General features: G+C 36.7%; 1 protein-coding gene across 1 annotated transcript in view; it reads right to left on the bottom strand.

Moving 5' to 3' along the window:
- Positions 1 to 4665, bottom strand: part of LOC107588047 (cytoplasmic protein NCK1-like) — a 45705-nt gene extending 41040 nt beyond the window's left edge. Inside the window, exon 1 of the mRNA XM_016276042.1 lies at positions 4488 to 4665. The gene's annotated coding sequence lies outside the window, so the exon portion shown is untranslated. The remainder of the gene's footprint in view (positions 1 to 4487) is intronic.
- Positions 4666 to 8911: the final 4246 nt, after the last annotated feature.

The raw sequence follows: 8911 nt of genomic DNA, 5'->3' as shown, positions 1-8911 counted from the left end.
AAATTGTCTGTTTAAACCATGTAGGTCCCAAAACTTTTGAACCTGTGGACTTTCAGAAAAGAAACTTTTCAAGCACACATTGAACACTTAGTTTAACTTGCCTACTACAACGTTTCATAGAAGAATTCAGTCATTTCTGCAATTTCTTTTAAACCAACAAATATCAAATTTATATAGCTACATTCTGTGGGGACATTTTTCACATAAATGGGCAATTTCTTTACTTAAAAAGGCTAATTTTATGACTATCATATCTTATGAAAATGCAATATAAAATGTTTTTTTCCCCCGTATTTTCTTCAAACATCACGTCTCAAATTTCATTTCAAGCTCTTCTTTGACACTTTTGTCTTGGTAAACAAGTGCAATAAAATTTGGAGAAACTTCACTAGAACGAAACTGGTGGTTGTGGTGAAAACCGCGCAACAACTAAGTCATAATTTGTGTAAAAATGTCATTTTGATATTTGTGTAGTCCTGGAGGGCCGGTGTCCTGCAGAGTTTAGCTCCAACTTGCCTCAACACACCTGCCAGCAAGTTTCAAGTATACCTAGTAAGACCTTGATTAGCTGCTTCAGGTGTGTTTGATTAGGGTTGGAGCTAAACTCTGCAGGACACCGGCCCTCCAGGAACAAGTTTGGTGACCCCTGATTTGTTTTATTGTTTGTGAAGACCAACATTTTTTTTTTTTTTAAATGAAGGATTTTCATACTTTGAAATTGAATATTTGGGTCTGAGACAAGGGTAAAAAAAATACAAAAATCTATATATAAAATGCATTTCGAAAGTAACTAATGTGACCTTTATACAACAAAAAAGTTGCAATTTGTTAAGTTTCAATTAAAAAAAACAACAACAATCCCATATAAAAGTGGTCACACAGATATGAGTTTCTCCCTTGTGGCCTCGTTGTGTTTGCTTGAGCAGGTTTAGCTACATGGACTTACTCAAGCAAACAGCATTACTGTGAAACAGAGAACAGAAACACGTGTCGGGGTAAATGAGGACAGATCTGGGTATTGCAGCAGTTTCCTGATACACAATACTTTCACCTTTTCAGTGTCTTACCCTTGTTTTTATGTGATATATGCCCAGAAATACAAGTAAAGAAGATACATAATGACCAATGCAATGCAAGCCTGAGGTGCCACTGTACAAATAAATGTGTTTTGTACGGTGTACAATAAATGACTGTAATAAATCTCAGTACTCCAGGGGACGATAGAGTTACCTTCAAATGTCTGAGCCATTACACTGAAGTGTTATTTAGGATATGAATTATATAAACATGTCAAGCAAGATTCTGTCTGCCATGACAGGAGTTACTGTAAATCAGACCAAAGACGGTGGCTGTTGCCAAAAATGTAGACATTGCTTAAAATGCAACAAACATGGGTTATGAATTGATACCAATTAGGCCCTTATGATTTCTGCAATGATGAAAATACAGACAGAATCCAGACATAAAAGTGGAATTTACTGTAGCTATAACATGGAATACAGAAAATCATTAAGTTAAGTTTTATCAAATAAATTCAATTGATTAGACATGCATTGTAATTATTAAAATTTAATTAGACTACTACAATGGAAACCAGACAAATCAAAACAGAAAACAAGGAATTTTAGAAAAAAAATTAAACAATTTTAGGAAAAAAATTTATGTATTTCATAAGGTTGTAAAAATTAATTTTTTGTTAAACTTTTCATAAATTGTTGTTAAAGTTTCATGATTTCAATTATTAGACATTCATTTCAATACATTTTTGATTACTAATATTTCATTTGATCATTAAAACTTTTATTGAAAAAAATTTAATGGAAAAAAAGAAAAATGTAAATGGGGGGAAACTGCATTTGGAGAAAAAAAAACTGAATTTGGAGAAAAAATAAATAAAACAGGCCTTACAAATTTCAGCAAAGTACTTCTTCAAAATTGGATTTATATTAAAAAAAAAAGAAAAGAAAAAAAGAAAGGTTTTAAAAAAGGACACACATCTGTCCCATACTTAAAGTCAATTCAAGAGACACCCAAATGAAATATTATTAATATATAAACACATTTCATTCACAAAAATGAAAATAGGGTGAATAGATAGGCATTTAGAAAATAGATAGGGTGAATAAAAACCATATTATAATATATATTTTATATTAAACTCTAAGATAATAATTTATTACATCTCTTTTAAAAAATATATAAAATATTTTTATAGCATAGTCATTATCATTCAAAAAGCAACTGTTCAGTATTGAAGAAAAAAAAAACGAATCCCAGTAAAAGCAGATTTCAGGCCAAGCACAGTCTCAGCCAACTTAAAGACCCAGAAACGTAACACTGCAGTAGCTTTTGGCCGACTGCACTAACAAAAGCATTGAAAGACAGACGCGTGCGGCAAATCAATGCCACGTCACTGCAGGCGTCTGAACAGCAGGTGCTGCTCTGAGAGCGGGGGGTCGAGGACTCAATGAGACCGCTGTGCTTCCACAGGCACGTTTGGGATACACCGTCCAACTTCTGTGAATCCTGCTCACGGGGGGACGCTCCCCTCACGGAGGAAATGGCAAAATATAAATAGCTGCTTTCACCATTTTCCCAACCCTTTCTCCTTGATCCCGGGCCCCTCAGCTCAGCGGGATCCGGGGCCCCAGACAAAATGTCTCTCGCTCATTCATTTGAGTTCTCTCTCTCTCTCTCTCTTTTTTAACTTAATGAGAGGCTGTGGAGAGAGCTGTCAGTGTGACAATAATTACAGAAACTCACCAGCTGCAACAGGCCCCGGGCCCCAAAACATTCATACACACAACTGTGAGGTCATGGAAAAAAGCAAAAAATAAAAATAAAAAAAAGGGAGGCCTACTGTATCTCGGCCGTCTCCCAGACGCTGAATACTGGGTTACTTTAATAAGACGACAGTAGAGAATCAAATAACAGTAGTTATGACTGCTCATCCCTGTAATTCAGATAATGCCAAGCTCAGTCACACAGGCCACCAGATAAACACAAAACCACAGAAAGGGGGATATTAGCAGCTGAGTCACTGGCTGGACCAGGTGTGTATGTGAAGGGAAAAAAACCCCAAAAAAGCTGCATGTACTCTGACAGGAGGAGAGGTGTGCAGATTTCTGCAGGGCAATGCAGCGCACCGTACCCAACACAAAACCACATGAAACACACGTGATCACCTGGAGAAAACATATCCTGTCACAAATAACCAAGAAAATTTGGAAATCGTGTGTAAATGTATAGGCCTGTGGGTGTTCGACAGGGTGTTGCTATGTGGTTGCTAAGGTGTTTTAACGAGTCGCAATGTGGTTGCTAGGGTGTTGGGGTGGTTTCTAAAACAAAAAAGAGCCCACGCTCAAGTCTCAGGGATATTCTGAGAATATAGTAGAGTGAAGTCATCTACATTGTTTTGATCATCGTCAGGCAAAAATGATCTCTTCGAATAACCTACGTTATGCTTTCAATCAGTAGTGACTAACTAGTTGGGACCAAATTATCGATAAACTTATAATTCCCATCATTTACAGAAATATATTTGTTCTTTCTTACAACAGCTTCGGTTTAATGTTTGAGCTTGAAATTAAAGTCGATAGTAGAACGAGTGTAAAAAATGAAAACATTGGAATGAAATCACAACATTTTTTATTTCCTAACATACATAATTTTAGATAACATGAGGTGGGACTAGGGATATGCCGGTATCAAATTCTCATGCTTTTATCACGGTATACGGTATTATCACGATATTGAAATTTAGTTTCGATGTGAAAATAATACAAATGCATGAAGTACTGTACCATTACATTCAATAGCCCACAGCTGATTTATACAGACCATAAAGACCCTGGATCAGACCACAAACCAGCATTTAGACATGAGCCGAGTGCACAGCAACTAAATCTAGTCATAGTTTCTGTCTATTTGGTGTTGTCTTGATAACTGTAGCATAATAATAACCACACATCAATCCCCAAATCCCAACTAAACAGATGTCACAGTCAAAAATCATAATCATATCTCATGGACAATGATAAAAATAGCAATATTTGCAGTTTATAGCAAATAAAACACCTTTTTTTCTCAAACAAAGACCCTCATAAAGCTAACAGCACTGCAGTGTGCATTGAGATATCAATGTAAATGCCATAAAGGCCTGTTGAACACAAACATCACAGCAGCTTGTGTATGATTCATGTTTTTAATATGAATTCTCATCAGGCCAATTTTCAACATTTTCTGTATATATGGATGTAATGCAGTTTGTCCTGAAATCACAGCAATGTGAGGCCTGACCACAGCCTTTACACAATCCCTTGAGCATTCCACTGATTTATCTATAGCACACCTCTGTGACTGTTTCTTTTCATATTTCTATCGTTACGAAGATAATAGTTTCCACCCAGAACCACCCCCGGATTTACTGCTTTAGCTCTGCGCGCTACAATCAGACCATAAACTCTCTCAAATATCTGTCCTCTTACCCTTCAGTGACCCGAGGTGCACCCCTGACTCCCGTGTATCCCGCACACACTCGAGGATCAGCACTGTTTAGATCACAGGCGTGTTTTCCAGCTACATATTCGCGGATGCTTTCATGGGAACGGGCTTCTATGCATCCAGCGTGAGACCTGCGGTTCTACTCAATGCACTGCTGCGCTATCTAACCTGCTTTAGGAGGCGGGGCCGTCTAGCACTTACTCGTTTACTCATTGGTTAGCCAAGAGTGATGTCTCTGCTCATTGGTCAGTGCACACGTCCATCAATTGCATGCGCTGGGCTCGTCCCGAAACTGTGGAGTTTCGGTAGAGGGTCAGTTTCGCAATTCCAGATTTTTATAATAATATATTATATTATGTTATTAATCGATTATACAATTAATCGCAAAATAAATGTGACTTGTGAAAATACCCACAAAAGATTATTTAAAGATATGTTTGTGTTAAATGAGAAAGAATCAAGTAGATATTGCAAATTGTAGCTTTAGAAATATTTGATTTGATTGCTACAACGGCTATAAAAAAAAGAAAAAAAAAGCTTTGTTACCAACAGTCTTCAAAAAGTCCCTTTAAGGGTATTCTATATTCTTTTAAAAGAGATAAATATAGAATATTTATAAATATGTTTATGTTCCACAAAAGAAAGGTTTGAAATTATATGAGGGGGAGTAAATGATGACAAATGATTTATTTTTTATTTGTTTTTTATTATTGAAATGATACTCTAAATTAAAGAAACTAAATCTGCCAGCAGGTGGCGATAAATGCCTTTAGGGTTGGTCCAAACGGCTGATTCATTCAGGAATGAAGTAAACGGCTCTCTTTGTGAATGTGGCTTTGACTCATTGATTCACACGATTCGATCAAAATGCAGATTCATTCAGAAACTAAACACAGCTGTGTTGCTCGGAGACACACAACAGTTCTACTGTGGCTTTAAAGGTAATATATTCTTTGCAAAATTGAGCAAAAACATAACATTGTGTTTAAAATATAACACAATATCAACTTATTTACTGAACTGTTGTATAAAATTACATTTAAACTTGTGATATTCGGGACAAAATCAGTACTCGTGTGATGATAGCCTACTGCTCTCCCTGCTCCTGTGATATCGTATCATATAAATATGAGACAAAAACACATACAGGGGCATTTTTGCACCAATATCTTGAATTTTAGGGCATAACTGCATTTATAAAGTGGTTGCCCTGCATCATATTTGTGAACAGTTGCGTGATTAGTGACGAACGCGGAGACAAAACAAAACAAAACGCCGGTCATGAATTAGAAGCACAAAACGAGGATTTGTAAAGAAAAATGTCGGAGGATTTCAATATAAACCAAGAGGAGACTGGTTTTCCTTTGCTAAAGTAAGGAAACTTTGTTTCCTTTGCTCCTGCATTTCTCAGAGGCGCGAGCACGACGCATATGTCTTACGTCATATTATGTTTGAAATATGGATATTTATCTTACAAAAATGCATGGATTCGCTACATGAGGCCTTTATTCACCCCCCGGAGCCGTGTGAGGGACGTTTTATTACGGATGTGCGCACTTTATTTCACGTCTTCTGAACTGTTGACAGCCAACGCCTGCTTAACCCCATTGAAAGGCTTGGAGGGGCCAGGACAATTTTTAATATAAGTCCGATTGGATTCGTCTGAAAGAAGATACACCTATGCTTTGAGGGTGAGTAAAACACAGGCAAAATTTGCATTTTTGGGTGAACTAACCCTTTAACTGTGTTAAAATATTTTAATTGCGTTATTTTTCATAACCAATTAATTAAGTTAACGCGTTAAACTGACAGCCCTAATATATATATATATATATATATGATCGTGTTATTATCATTAAAGAAAAAAAAAGAAGTATCAAACACTAAGACACTGACATTCACTTGACTTTTTTATGTCAGAAATATAATTTGTAATCAGAAACTTTATATTAAATTAGACAAATAAAAGCAGTGATCTTAAACTTTTGGACCAAATGTATACTACATTATAAGATGGCAGGATGCATTGTGTGTATAATGCCTCATCTTCTGAATTTGCTATCAGCTTATCTCTAAACGCACCTGAATGAGTTACATTGATATGACCGTATTCAAAGTCTCTCACGCATGGCTGATAGAGCCATTAGATGGTGCACAACACGCTGCAGGATGCAATCTGTTTCCTGTCCTAACAGATGGACTTTACTGTACATGTCCTGCACCACCCCTGCCTTGTCCTGTCCATAATCCCAGCGCTTGATATGAACACGGTCTACACCCCGAGAATCCTGCATCCTCGCGCTCACACTATCCATCACTACACTGAGTGCTCTGAGCTCTCTGATTCAGACATTCATGAAGAATTTGGTGAACATATGATGATAATATTACTTAGAGGAAGAAAGAAAGTGAATGTCTAGCAATGTATAAATGTTCATTGTAAATGGCTAAATATCAAGTTTTATGAAGGATTAATACAGGACATTTTATTAAGTGTAATTATTGATAAAGTATGAAATTGTGAATGTACTGTTCTTAAAGGAATAGTTTACCCCAAAATGCTAATTTGCTGAAAATTCTCACCCTCAGGTCATCCAAGATGTGGATGAGTTTGTTTCTTCATGGGAACAGATTTGGAGAAATGTAGCATCACTTGTTCACCAGTGGATCCTCTGCAGTGAATGGGTGCCGTCAGAATGAGAGTCCAAACAGCTGATAAAAACATCACAATAATCCACAAGTAATCCACACCACTCCAGTCCATCAGTTAATTTTAACTTCAAACCATCACATCAAAATCCACCCATATATTTCCTTAGATCTATTCTTTAGACGTAAATGTTGCTCAATCTGTCCATATTTCTCTCCTGATTCAGATGAGGTGGCTTTTCAATGAAGAAAGCTATATTATGGATAGTGGACTTGTATTTTAGCCAGAAGCAACAGTGTGAAGACTACTTGTGGATATTTTGTTTTTATCAGCTGTTTGGACTCTCATTCTGACGGCACCCATTCACTGCAGAGGATCCATTGGTGAGCAAGTGATGCAATGCTACATTTCTCCAAATCTGTTCTGATGAAGAAACAAACTCATCTACATCCTGGTTGGCCTGATTTTCATTTTGGGCGAAACATCCCTTTAACTGTTATAGTTAGACTATAGTTTCTTTTATAAATGAATAGATGAAACTCATGTTGTTCCAAACCCATATACGGTTATTTTTGTTTTTGTGGAACACATTTCTTTAAGAAACTTCATACAGCAAAGACAGTCCACAAATGAGTAGTTCATATGACTGCGCTATATTCCAGGTCTTATATACAAATGCAATAGCTTTGAATGTAGTGCATCTTTTTGGGTCCTTTTTGGAGCTTGACAAACTGTATCGAAAAGAGCTGCATTCATTTTAATTCTTCAAATCCCCTTTTTATATCCCACAGAAAAAAGAAAAAACATCTTACTGGCATGAAACAAGGTGAGGCTGAGTAAATAGTGATTTTGATTGAACTATTCCTTTAAGAATGAGATGTCTCCAAAGCCTCCAAAGTGCCACCTTGTGGAGCACTGGGGAGATCTCATGCTCTGCCATTTAAAAGATTCATTACAAAAATATCTCTAGGCCCTGCCAACAAACCCAGCAGCGATTCATCATGACCACAGCTTTCATATGCCTGAGGGAAACAATGATTACTTTGATCTTAAATATAACCTTTGTGGCAGGGTATAAACAACACTACATACCACCGAAAATGAAGCTGGTAAACAGCAGAGCGGCTGGGGTTATTTAGAGTGGGACTAATTTCATGAGATTCTACCACAGACCACCAAGATGATGACAGTTATATATATTTACAGGCCTTTTAAATCCTTCATATCGGAAGCAGGAGATGGGGAATGAAAACACAGAGCATGTGCACAACCCAATTCACTACAGCTACAAAAATGATGATGGTTATGATGATAAAATATTAACAGATATTGATAATCATGAGAGTGAGTCAATTAAGTTTTGACAAGAGAATTGTCAGAACTGAAATGGAAGACACTTCCTCTGTGCCTGTAATACATCATTTGAGGTTGTGTAATCTTGTCAAAAGAGGTTTTCTTTCAAGTCTGATGAGATTAAAATATAATAAATAAATAAATAATACAATGATGCCTAATTCCAAGCACAAATTCCTCCATCACTCAGGCAGGGATTGTATCGATCGCCACGCATACCGAGACAGAACTGAAGAAAATCAATACAAGTTCATTTATAACATTTTTACAAAAGGGTTTTTGTTCTCTTTAGAAAAATAGCCCACATAAATATGGATGAGTCTAACCTTACCGAAAGGTCAGATTAGAGCAGTTGTTCTGGACTGGTGGGTCATGACCTGAAGAACAGGTAGGAATTGGCCAAAA

The sequence above is a fragment of the Sinocyclocheilus grahami genome, unplaced genomic scaffold, assembly GCF_001515645.1.
Source record: "Sinocyclocheilus grahami isolate Dianchi unplaced genomic scaffold, SAMN03320097.WGS_v1.1 scaffold98.1, whole genome shotgun sequence".
NCBI classification, from domain to species: domain Eukaryota; kingdom Metazoa; phylum Chordata; class Actinopteri; order Cypriniformes; family Cyprinidae; genus Sinocyclocheilus; species Sinocyclocheilus grahami.
Note: the sequence above shows the minus strand (reverse complement) of the source record. Positions and strands in the feature narration are given on the sequence as shown.